The following is a 13,625-nucleotide window of genomic DNA, read 5'->3' on the forward strand; positions in this document are numbered from 1 at the left end:
AATGCAGGGCTGATTAACATCACTAGTTGTGAAGTTAATAATAAGACCAGTGGGAATAGAAGGTATGGGCTAGTTTTTAAAAAAAACAACAGAATGGTGCTTTATAATGCAATGCACAGATAAATTCTGATCCCCCAGTGGCTTTCTGATTTATGCCATGGAAATAAAAATATTAATATGTAGTAAAACCTCACAAATCCTGACTAACCGGGGAAAAGCCAATTCGAATTTATGAGCATTTTTCAAAAGAAATGTAGTTCTATTACTATAAAATGCACATAGTAATATGAGCTACTGGATAATAAAACTGTTGTACAGTCCTTGATTAATAATTAGGTTAGGATAATGTTTAATCATCTTTGATTTATTAATTCAGTCAAATATCTACCAAATATTTGAAAGTTCTATTACATGTCAGGCATTGGGGATAAAAGGGTACACAAAAGTATTAGCCTTTCCTCATAAGTTTACTGTCTAGTGGATGAACTGGAGAAATTAATGGATAATTATCTTACAGTATCATAAAAATTGTTACAATATAGGAAAGTACAGGATGGTTTGGATCACATTGGAAAGACTGCTTTCTATCCTTTGGGAAGGGAAGGAAGGCTTCTCATAAAGAAGTAGCTCTACACTGAGAACTTATGTATCAGTAGGAATAAGTTAAAAAAAAAATGGAAAGATTGTTTGAACTTTGTCCTAATGGAGTGAAAACCATGAAAGATTTTAAAGCATGGAAACTTAGATGATAGAATTTGTATTTTTTTAAATTCACTCTGGCTGCAATGTGAAGAAATGATAAGGAGAAGTAAATTTCGAGGAAGGTAATGTGGAGGCTACTGCAATAATGTAGACATGATGTAATAGTGACCTAAAACCAGAGTACAAGCAGTGAGGGAAAGAGAAGTGTTTGTTGATTTGAGACATATTTTAGCAGAACAATTCATAGGACTGGACAACAGGGTGAGAGTGAGGAATGAATCAAAGATGATATGGGAGTCATGTCTTCGACAACTGAGGGAATATTGATGCCATTTACAAAGAGAAGAATCACTGGAGAATGGCAGGTTAGGAGGGAAAGTTTATTTTAGTTTTGTACATTTTTATCTTGAGATAAATCTGGGACTTCTAGTGGAGACTTGCATGGGGAGCTGGATATACGGATTTGAAAATAAAAATTTTAGCATTTGGGTTCTATGTTACATTAATTGCTATGTTCCTAAAAAATGTTTGCATCAAGATTTTATTGAATGATTAACATAAATAATCCAAATGACATGTTTGTTAACTGTCCCAAATATAAGACATTCCTTGAAATCTACGCAGGCTTCCATGATACCCTTTGACATATCTTTGGCAGACTCTGCTTCTTCTACTTGCCCCTTAAAAACTGCTGTCCTCTGGGATTTCACTGACTTTTGTTATATGTTCTTCTTCTTCTATCTTGACTATCATACCACTTCTCAGAATTTTGCCTATCACTTACGTGCAGATGATTCTCAAATGTAGTCCTGAACACATCAGTCAATTTCATAGATGTGAATCTAAATGTTTCAAAAGTATCTACTGGAATGTTTCATATGCAGTTCAAATTCACCACATTCAAATCTGAATTAATCATTACTCTATTGTCTTTTCTACTGAATATCCTCTTGCTGTTCTATTGTCCAAAGAAAAAATCCATGAAGCATCAGAGATGATTTCTTTCTTCTCCTCATTCTCTTATTCTAATGGGTATTTCTTTACACTGTTCCATCTTCTCCATCATTACTGCCTTATTAGTCCAACCTCTTAAGTTCTGTTAATTAGACTAACAAAGCCAACTAATTGCTCACTCTGCCTCCCATATTTCCCTTCTTAAACTTTTCTCCAAATAGCCATTAACATTCTGATCAAACATCTCCTCTCTTACATTCTTTTACTGGGTTTCTATTTTCTACAGAAAAAAAAAGTTCCAAGTGTTTTGGCCCTCCATTCATTTTTCCACACAAGGCTCATCACCCCTTCTCCAGCTTTTATTTCGTGCAACTGCTTGTCTTGAACAATGTACACTAGTAATTCTAAATGGGATATAGGCCCTGTTCATTCTTTGTTTTTATAAGACAGACAACTGGGTATAATCGTTTGGCCAAACTGAAACCAGAACCTAACCATCACAGTTCACATGTTTATATTTTTTCTACTCCCTGAATGCTTCTTCTTTCTCCCTTTATTTAATTCATCATTTGGTATCATATCCAGGGAAATCTTCTTTTCACCCTTTCCTCATTTCTCCCTGGGTGAGGTAAAAACCCTTTTGTGAATTCCCATGGTTCTCTCCACATAATTTATCATATTTGTGCCTTATGTTGGAATTATTCATCTCACCCATTAGACTCTTAAGACTTGAAAATATGGTATTTTCTTTATATCCTGTGGGCAAGTCATGAGACATTCTATTGAGAAGTCATTCAATGAATATTTGATGAATCGTGCTTTGTTAAAAAATCTTAATAGAAATGCTGTCTATTTGAATGAGGGTTTAAAAAAAATCTGTTCATCAACTGGTCCTATGGATGACTGGAAACTTTTCTGTGAGCCCTGAGACCGTTTCTACCTTCCATAAATTGTGTCAAAGTTCTAACCTATTTTTTAAAAACATGCCAACAATTTTATTTTTAGTTTCATACAAAATTTTATATTCTTTCCTTTAAATTGTGCTTATTCAGTTTTAGTTGCTAGAAATGACAAATACTCTACTGAAGTTTACTAGCTAAGACCAATTAGCTGCCTTAAATTCGAGCCACTATAGGTTCAAATTATTGTAACACCGAGTTGATATGATCACATGTTCTTTACTTCTATAAAATTAGTTGTTATCTTTTATTCACATTAAAAAATGAGTGATAAAGACTATACATGATAGATAAACTCAGAGAAAGGAGGTATCAATGTGTAGATTAAAATGTCAGGTAAGGTTGAAAAACTCACAAAGTAGGTGGGATGTGGTGAAAACTACAAGGGAAATATGGTGAACAGTCCAGGTGGAAGGAATAAGCTAAGCAAAGCGAGAGAGGTGGATGTAAGCTTAAAGGGCAAGGAGCCAAACTGGAGACAGGGGAATAATAGAAACTGATTTAGTTAGGCAAGATATATTCAGTTAAAAAAGAACTTTAGGCATCAGTCTGACAAAGTTTGACTTTATGGAGGAGGCTATGGAGGACATTTGGAGACCTCTGAGCAGTGAAATGGTATAATAATATGAACAAACACAGAAGGCTTATTTTGTGACAGAAACTGTGCTTATTTAATAATTTTGAAACAATCCTGTTAAAGTGGCTATGTAACTATCCCAATTTTGTAGTCAAACAAACTAATTCATTGAGAGGTTAAACATTTTTCCCTATTCATGTAGCTAATTAGGTGGTAAAGCTAGATTTGAAACCTAAGCAATCAGGCCCATGAGCCCACACTACCCTGTGCAAGGGGTATTTATTGAGAGTAATCTTATGGCAATGCACATGAAAGAATAGAGGAATTAGAGACTAGAGGCAGGGAAGTCATTTAAAAGATGATAAAGGCATTGGCTCCTTTGTGTCAGATGAAACATAAAGAAAGAGGAAAAGTTTTTTTCAAGATAGAAATTCTGTCAGAGGTGTTTGATCTTATGTGGGCCAGGCATCCCTCTGAAAATATGATAAAACAATGGGTGGAAAATACATACTCAATTGCTATACATTTAACATTGTGCATACAATGTCATGGAATTCACAGTCACCTGGAGATTCACCATCCTCCTATCTAGAATCCTCATCTTGTTCATAGAAATAAGAGAAAATCATAAGTAGGAATGAGAGTCTTGAGGAATGTTCAGTCTTATAGGAGATTAAAGACTGAAGTCTATCACAATATGAGAAAAATATAAGACCATATATAATCTCAATTGTGAGGTTCAGACTGTAAGAACTATAGGAGGAAGAATAAACAAAGCTTTTCTAAGTGTGATTATTATGTTCTTCATCCACATATGATGTAAAAGGCAGATGGAGCTATATTATAAATGAAATAGCTAAATGTAACGAAAACCTGGAGAATTAAAATCCTACAGTTCAGAAAACAACTAAAATTAACTACTACAGAGCTTTTGCAATTAACCAGTGCCACCAAATAAACTGAAAATTGTATAACCAAGAGAAACTGTTGGTAAGGCAGCAGGTTTCTGTGACATTTTAAGTTGGGCCTATTCCCACCCTTCCATCCTCTCCATCTCTGTGGTATGGTATCCAAAAGCCAGAAAAATTGCAGACAAAGGAGAGATTTGATGTGTTTTGGAGCTTAATAAAACCATCATCTCAGAGTACAGTCAATATTTTGTATAAACTTGTAGCTCCCAGGGATACCTCTATTTGATCTGCTTCTCAGCTCAGCTGGAAGCATAGAGGTAATGAGAATTGGCCTATCTGGCGGACATTATGGAAATACTGTCAAACTGTCAGCAACTCTCAACTACCTAAGGCTGTGATTTCCTTTATGGCAAAGGAGAGTCTGGTTGGGAGTTAAAAGGAAATCCTGGAGAACAAGACAATTATAGAGAGCTTCGAAAATCTCCAACTTATTCCTGCAGATCCAAAGGCTATGCACATGCCCAGGAAACTCATGGAAAAGGTGAACCAGCAGTTATTCACCTTTGGTTTACCTGGAGGCCCTGTGCAAGCAGAAATTGAAAGCTGAGATTGTACTGTAAATTGTCTGAAGTTTGAAAGCATGCTTCCTCAGACAGATCCTCTTGGAAAAGAGAGAAGACCCTGAGGTGACAGTTCTCAAGAAAATTTTCCGACCAATATTTAACTAGCTTATACTGGCCCAGATGTGATCTCAAGGAAACCACATTTAAAGACAAATGAAAAAAAGCAGGAATTAAAAAAAAAAAAAAATATATATATATATATATATATATATATATATATATATCAAGCAGAGAACTCGGTGACCACACAATGCAGGAAATACATATCTACAGAATTGGCTCAGGGAAGTTGCTAAACAAATTAACAGCAAAAGAAAAAAAGTCAACAAAACACAACAACAGCAAAAAATCTTGGAAGGGTGGATGAATCTCATACTAGAAACTGTTAAAATATGTTATCTAAAATCTCTGGCTTTCATTAAAAAATTATGAGACATGCAAAGGCACAGGAAAGTATGGTACATACCCGCAAAAAAATCAAACAACACAAAATGTCTCTGAAGAAGTTCTGATTTTTGGACTTATTGGACAAAGACCTCAAACCATATTCAAAGAATCAAAGGAAGCAGTGGTAAAATATTAAAAGGAAGTATTAAAACAATGTCTTACCAAATATAGAATAATAATAAAGAATTAGAAATGATAAGAAATACAAATACAAAGTCTAAAGATGAAAAGTACAATAATGAAATGAAAAATTCACTAGGAGGTGTTCAACAACAGATTTGAGCTGGCAGAACAAAGAATCAGGGAACTTGAAGACAAGCCAATAGTGATTGGTCAGTGCAAAATGCAGAAGGGAAAGAGAATGAAGAAAATTGAATGGAGCCTCAGAGATACACAGGACACCATAAAGCATACCAACATGCACATATGGAAGTCCCAGAGAGGAAGAGAAAGAGAGAGGGCCAGAAAAAAATATTTGAAGAAATAATGATAAAAAAAATCCAAATTGGAGAAAAATATTAACCTACACATTCAGGAAGTTCAATGAATTCCAAGTAGGATAAACCCAAAGAAAGGTGTACTTGAATATAAATAGCTAAATTCATGAAAAGCAAAGAAAAATTTTAAAGTGGCGATAGAAAAAAGGTTTATCATGTACAAAGGCAGATTCAAATAGAAGTTTGTTTCCTGTCAGAAACCATGGAGGCCAGCAAATAATGAAATGACATCTTCAAAGTATTGAAAGAAAAAGACTGTCAACCAAGAATTCCATATCCAGCTAAAATTTCTTTTAAAAAGGAGACATCACTACTGACTTTACTAAAATAAATGGGAAATAAGGAAATAATATAAACAACTTTATGGCAACTATAGATAACTCAGAATCTTAGATAGGCACAAACTAATGAAATTCACTCAAGAAGAAATAGACAATTTGAATAGACCTATAACAAGCAAAGAGATTAACTCAGTAATATAAAACATTCCAATAACAAAAATTCCAGGCCTAGATGGCTTCATTGATGTATTCTACCACCACTTTTTTAATTGTGTAATATAACATATACACAAAGCAAAGAAAGAAAGAAGCAATAGTTTTCAAAGTACTCTTCAACAAATAATTACAGGACAGATTCCAGAGTCCATCATGGGCTACGATATCATCCTCTCAGATTTTTCCTTCTAACTGCTCCAAAACACTGGAGTCAAGAAGGAATGAAAACTTTTTTTTTATCATCACAATCGATTCTTTTTTGTGAAAAATAACATATATACAAAAAAGCAATAAATTTCAAAGCACAGTGCAACATTTAGTTGTAGGACAGATTTCAGAGTTTGGTATGGGTTATAATTCCACATTTTTAGATTGTTACTTCTAGCTGCTCTAAGATACTGGAGACTAAAAGAAATATCAATATAATGATTCAGCAATCATACCTGTTTGTTAAACCCTACCTTCTCTGTATAACTCCACTGTCATCTTTGAGCTTTCTAATCCACTCTTTATGAGTATTTGGGCTATGCCCATTCTAAGTTTTTCATGTTGGAAGGAGCTATCAATAATATGGGGTCAGGAGATGAACTAGCTGATATTTTGGAGAGGCTAAGCCCCTCTAGGTTTCAGGTCTTACCTGGTCCAGGGACTCATTGGAGGTTGTAGGTTTTTAGAAAGTTATCCTAGTGAATGGAACCTTTTTGTAGAATCTTATATATTGCCCTGGGGGTCTTTAGGATTGCCTGGAATGGTTCTGGTTGGAGTTTAGCAAGTTATGATTATCTACTACACATTTAAAGAAGAATTAACATCAATCCTTCACATGCTCTTCCAAATATTACAAGAGTAGAGAGCACTTCCTAACTCATTTTATGAGACCAGTATCACCCCGACGTTATAAACAAAGATATCAAAAGAAAACACCAGATTGATATCCCTTATGAATACAGAAGTGAAAATTTCAAATAAACACTAGCAAATCACATCCAGTAACATATAAAAATGGTTATACAACATGACCAAGTGGGATTTACCCCAGGAATGTAAGCTTCTTTAATATTTAAATATTAGTTAATGTCATACACCATATCAATACAATAAAATAAAAAAAACATGTTATTCTCAATAAAAGAAGAAAAAGCATTTGATAAACTCCAAAACCCCTTTATGATAAAATCACAACAAAATAGGGACAGGAAGGAACTTTTTCAACTTAATAAAGGATATCTATGAAAAACCTACTAAATATCATTCTTAATAGTGAAAGATTGAAAGATTTCTCCCTAAGATCAGGAGCAAACAAGGATGTTCACTCTCTCTTCTTCTATTTAACATTGTTCCTTTCAGGGCAATTAGGCAGGAAAAGAAATAAAAGACACCATATTGGAAAGGAAGAAGTAAAACTATGTCTATTGAGATATGGCATGTTCTTGTATGTAAAAAATCCTAAGGATTTTCTAAAATAATAATAATAATAAAAGATATTAGAATTAATAAATGAATTAAGCCTGCTTGCAGGGTATAAGATCACTATACAAAAATTAATTGTATTTATATATACTAGAAATAAGCAATAGTAACAAAAAGAGTAAAATATGTATGAACAAATTTAACAAATAAAGGCAAAGCTTCCACACTGAAAACTAGAAGGCACTGGCATTTTTTTAAGAAATTAAAAAGGAGCTAAATAAATGGAAGGACATCCCATGTTCATGGTTCTGAAAACTTAACATTGTTAAGATGGTAATACTTCCCAAACTGAGTTACATATTCAACATAATCTATCAAAATCCCAGCTTTTTTTAAAAATGAAATTGTTAACATGATTCTAAAATCTGCATAGACATGCAGTGACCCAAACATGCAAACAATCTGTGAAAAAAGAAAAGTTGGAGGACTCACAATTTTTTATCTCAAAATTTACTACAAAACAAAAAAGTTAAAGTTATCAAGACATTGTGATACTGGCAAATAGATAAATGGAACAGAACTGAAAAACCAGATGGTCTATTGATTTTCATCAAGGGTGTCAGGAATATTTAAAGAGGAAAGAATAGTCTTTTGAATAAATGGTGCTGGAACACTGGATATCCACATGTTAAAGAATGAATTTGGACTTCAAATCACACCATATGGGCACCAATGGATCATAGAACTAAATGTATAATATAAACCTATAAAACTCTTAGAAGAAAAAAAAAATTAAACCTCATGAGGCTAGGCACTGGTTTCTTAGATACAACACCAAAAATTTAAGTGACAAAAGAAAACAAATAGATAAAATTGAACTTTGTCTAAATGTTTTTCTGACAAAGGACACCACTAAGGAAATGGAAAAAAATATATACAAATTTGGCAAAAGAAAATCTGCAAATTATATGCCTGACAAGGAATTTATATCCAGATTATATGAAGTGCTTTCACAACTCAACAATAAAATGGCAAATAACCCAATTTAAAAATGGACAAATGATTTGAATAGAAATTTCTCCAAAGAAGATGTATAAATGGCCATTAATGACATGAAAAGATGTTCAACATCATTAATCATTAGAGAAATGTAAATCAAATCCATAATTAGATACCACTTAATACAATAAAGAATGGATAAAATCAAATTAAGAGACATTAAAAATGTTGATGAGGATGTGGAAAAACTGGAAACCTCACATGTTGTGGGAGGGGATATAAAATATTGCAGCTACTTTGGGCAACATTTCAGCAGTTCCTTAAAAGGATAAAAACAGATTTAACATATGATCCAACAATTCTAGTTTTAGATATATACCCAGGGGAAATGAAAACATGTCCACACAAAAACTAGTATATATATATCCTCAGCAACATTACTCATAATAGCCAAAATGTGGAAACAACCCATCATTTTCACCAAACGATGAATGGATAAACAAAATGTGGAATAGTTACACAATGAAATAATAGCTGGTTATAAAAAGGAATGAAGTACTACTTATACATGTTACAACATGGATGGACCTTGAAGACACTATGCTAAATGAAAGATACCAATCTCAAAAATCTCCTTTTTTATGATCCCATTTATGTAAAATTTCCAGAACTAGGCAAATCCATAGAGATAGAAATTAAATTAGTGGTTGGCAGTGTTTGGGGAGAGGGAGAATGGAGATTGATTACTAATGGTTACAAGTTTCATTTGAGTGTGTTGAAAAGGTTCTAAAATTAGACTATAGTGATAGTTAACAGCTATAAATATAAACACTGAATTATAGATGAATTTTATACTATGTGAAATATATTTCAATAAAGGTATTCACAAGCAAACTATGGGTTTACACCACAGAGAGAGCAAAGGTAAAGTTTTTTTCTCCTGTTTGTGGTACCTTCAGTTTTAGTTTTTACAATTTAACAGTGGCCACAAAATTGCTCCAGGAGCAGGGCTCCAGGAGCAGGGCAATGGTTCTGTCTTCCTAGTACCTGCACTGCCAGTGTCTTTCTCAGAGATATCTTTCATGGTCAAAGAAGACGTGACCAAACTGTACTTTGATGGGTCTGGTCTGACTAGTAATGAATGCAACATTGTCCTATTAGGGCTGGATAGCTCTTCTGTATTTCAACAAAAGATTAAAAACACACAAAGAAATAGGAAGGGATGGCCCAGGTAAAGTAGATGAATAAAACATTAGAAACCGTCAATGAAAAGGACCAGACTTGGGATATAACTGAAAAAAATGATCTTAAACATACTCAGAGAGCTAAAGGAATACAAAGTCAAAGAACTAAAGGAAATCAGGAAAATGACAGATGAGTACAAAGAGAATATCAGTAGAGAAATTGAAATTATGAAAAGGAATTAGTGCTGAAAATCATGGAAAATAAATTAAAATTCTTTTCTGTGATCACAGAAATGAAATTAAAAATTCCCTAGAGTAATTCAATAGCAGACTGGAATAGGCAGAATAAAAAATCAAATGAATATGAACATTAGACAACCGAAATTATTCAGTCTGAAGAGCAAAGAAGAAAGAATGATGAAAAATGAACACAGCCTGAGAAACCTTTGGGCATCATTAAGAGTACCAATATATCCACTTTGGGAGTCTCAGAAGGAGGAGAAAAGGAGGAAAAAGTGCAGGAGAAACATTCAATTTAATTGAATTCAATTTAATTGAATGTTAATGCTTAATAGCTGAAGACTTCACAAATTTAACAAAAATCCTGAATATACACATCCAAGATGCTCAGTGACCTCCAAACAGTTAAAACCCAAACAGACCCACAGCACAGCATATTATAACCAGACTGTCAAATGTCAAGGATAATGAGTATTCTAAAAGCCACATGACAGTAGCAATGTACTACATCCAAGGGATCCTGAGTAAGATTAAGTGTCAATTTCTCACTGGAAGTCATAAAAGCAAGAAAGTGGTGGGATGGCATACTTAAAGTGCTGGAAGCAAAAACATGCTATCCAAGAATTCTATTTCTAGCAAAACTGTCTTTCAAAAATGAGGGAGTTTCACTATTGCCAAGAGATTTAAACAATACAAATGTTCATCAACAGATGCATGGATAAACAACCTGTGGCATACACATATGATGGAATATTATGAAGCTGTAAAACAGAATAAAGTTATAATCCATGTATGTAGATGGACCTTGAGGACATTATGTTGAGTGAAATCAGCCAGAGACAAAAGGACATTTACTGTATAGTCTTACTAATATGAACTAACATTAATGTGCAAACTTTGAGAGTTAAAGTTTAGAATACAGGTTATCAGATAGAAAGAGGATAGAGATTGGGCATTTAATGCTGAAAGAGTACAGAACATTTAAGAGGACTGATTGTAAAGATCCAAAAAAGGTTAGCACAATATTATCTGATGGTAGCACAATATTGTACATACACTGAATAAAGCTGAGTGAGAGCATGGTTGAAAGAGGAATGCTAAAGGGCATGTATGACACCAGAAGGAAAGACAGAAGATAAAGACTGGGATTATATAATTTAGCGAATCATAGAGTGAACAATGATAGTGATTAAACATAAAAATATTATAAAGATTTTTACGTGAGGGAGAACAAATGAATGTCGACATTGCAAGGTGCTGAAAATGGAATGGTATATGGAAAAATACAATCAATGCAACTTGGTCTATAGTTAAAAGCAACATTGTAATATGCTTCCATTAAATATAACCAAGGCAATATACCAAAGCTAAATGTCAATAAGAAGGGAATATAAGGGAGGATATGGAATTCTTGGTGGTGGTGGTGTTTCTCCTTTTTATTTTATTGTATCTTATTTTTAATTCTATAGCCTTCTTCTTTCTTTGCAGAAGACATGGAAATGTCTTTATACAAATTGTGATGGTGAATGCCTAACTATGTGAGTATAATGGGAACCACTGATTGCATACTTAGGATGTACTGCATGGTGTGTGAATAAAACTGTTTTAAAAATTAACAGAAAGATACAGGTATTGGAGAAAATGTGGAGAGAAAGATGTACCTATTCATTCACTGTTGGTAGGGAAGTAGAATGGTGCAGCCCCCTTGGAGGGCAGTATGATGGTTCCATAGGAGATTAAGTATAGGGCTGCCATATGATCCTGCAACCCCATTATTATATTAGGTATATACTTGGAAAAACTGAAAGCAGGGACAAGAATGGACAGTTGCACACTGAATGAAGTTGTGAGGCATGCCACTAGGTGAATGAACCTTGAGGACTGTATGTTGAGTGAAATAAACCAGAAAAAATTTCACATTATATATAAATATAACACCACATTAATATGGACTAAATATAATGTGCAAACTCCGAAAATTGAATTTGAAAACATAGGTTACCAGAGGAAGGCTTACTCTAAAGATTTCGAGATTGTAAACTTTTATAGCAGTCATATCGATTCATAAGTTGTAATGGTTATTTCCAAATTCTGAGATGCTGAGCTCTTTGTGTATAACCAGGTCATTACCTGGAATGCTGGTTATCTGTATGACACCTGAAACTCAGAGCTAGAGTCCTGCAGCTGTGAAAGTCAGCATTACCCTATACAGCAACTGTTTCAAAAGTTGGAAAAGAGATCAGACTTCAATTAGAGGTATGAATGAAACTGATCCGGTTAAATCAGACTAAAAGCTAAAAGATTATATAGACTGTGTTTTAAATTTCAACTTCTGTGTGAGACCAAAGGAACAGATTTTTATTTGGTGCAAAATTTATATTTTCTGTAGCATACTACAAAAATTTAACTTGTATGGTGCAAAATGTATATTTTCTGTAGCATACTACAGAAATTTAACTTGTATGGTCAGTTTATTTGACATCATAATTACATGGAGCCTTGAATAGGGAGTAAGATCTTCTTGGTTTGTACAGGTTAATGTGATGTCCTGATATGTCCCAGAATAATCTGGGCAGAAAATGAAAGTATTTACAAAGTTCCCCTGAGGGACAGGGGGAAAATGTATAACTATTAACATCTTCACCTGGGGAATTCCTGATATTCTCACAAGCATTTGGGGAATACCAATTTAATAGGCCAAGCCCTTGATCTTGGGGCTTGCCTTTATGAAACTTACTCCTGGAAAGGAGAAGCTAAGCGTACTTGTAATTATGCCTAAGAGTCACTTTTGTTCCTCAGATGTGGCCTCTCTCTCTCAGGTGACTCTGCAGGTAAATGCACTGCCCTCGTCCCTGTGTGAGGCATGACTCTGGGGATAAACCCGGGCCTGGCATTGTGGGACTGAGAAAACATTCTTGACCAAAAGGAGGAAACGAAACGAAACAAAATAAAGTTTCACTGGTTGAGAGATTTCAAATAAAGTCTAAAGGTCATTTTGGAGGTTATTTTTATGTATTGTATAGATATCCCTTTTTCGTTTTTAGTGTATTAGAATAGCTGGAATGAAACTGTTGAACTTAATCCAGTACCCTTGATCCTTGAAGATGGCTGTATAACTATACAGTTTTTAGAGTGTGACCATGTGATTGTGAAAACCTTGTGACTGATTTTCTATATCCAGTTTATGAACAGATGAGTAACAAAATAAAGGCAAAAAAATAATAATAAATAGTGGAGGGATGTTCTGGGTGTGCTTTTTTATTTTTATTTTTATTTTTTCTGGAGTAATGAAAATGTTCAAAGGTTGATTGTCATGATGATTGCACATCTCTGGGATGGTACTGTGGACCACTGATTGTACACTTTGGATGGTTATATGGTAGGTGAATATATCTAAAAAATGAGGAAGTGAAAGGTTAAGACATTCCTAGATAAGGAACAGCTGAAGAAGTCTGTCATCACTAGAGACTAGACTAGCTGTGCTAGTTTGATTCTGTTATGTACCACAGAAAAGCCTATGTTCTTTTGATCCAATCTTGTGGGGCAGACCTATTGTTGGGTGGGATCTTTTAATTAGGTTGTTTCCATTGATATGTGACCCACCCAATTCAAGGTGGGTCTTAAT

At 34.0% G+C, this 13,625-nt stretch overlaps 1 protein-coding gene across 5 annotated transcripts in view; it reads right to left on the reverse strand.

Moving 5' to 3' along the window:
• MYT1L (myelin transcription factor 1 like) overlaps positions 1-13,625 on the reverse strand; it is a 625,705-nt gene that overhangs the window by 314,881 nt on the left and 297,199 nt on the right. The gene's annotated exons all lie outside the window — the stretch shown is intronic.

The sequence above is a fragment of the Tamandua tetradactyla genome, chromosome 3 (assembly GCF_023851605.1).
Source record: "Tamandua tetradactyla isolate mTamTet1 chromosome 3, mTamTet1.pri, whole genome shotgun sequence".
Lineage (NCBI taxonomy): Eukaryota > Metazoa > Chordata > Mammalia > Pilosa > Myrmecophagidae > Tamandua > Tamandua tetradactyla.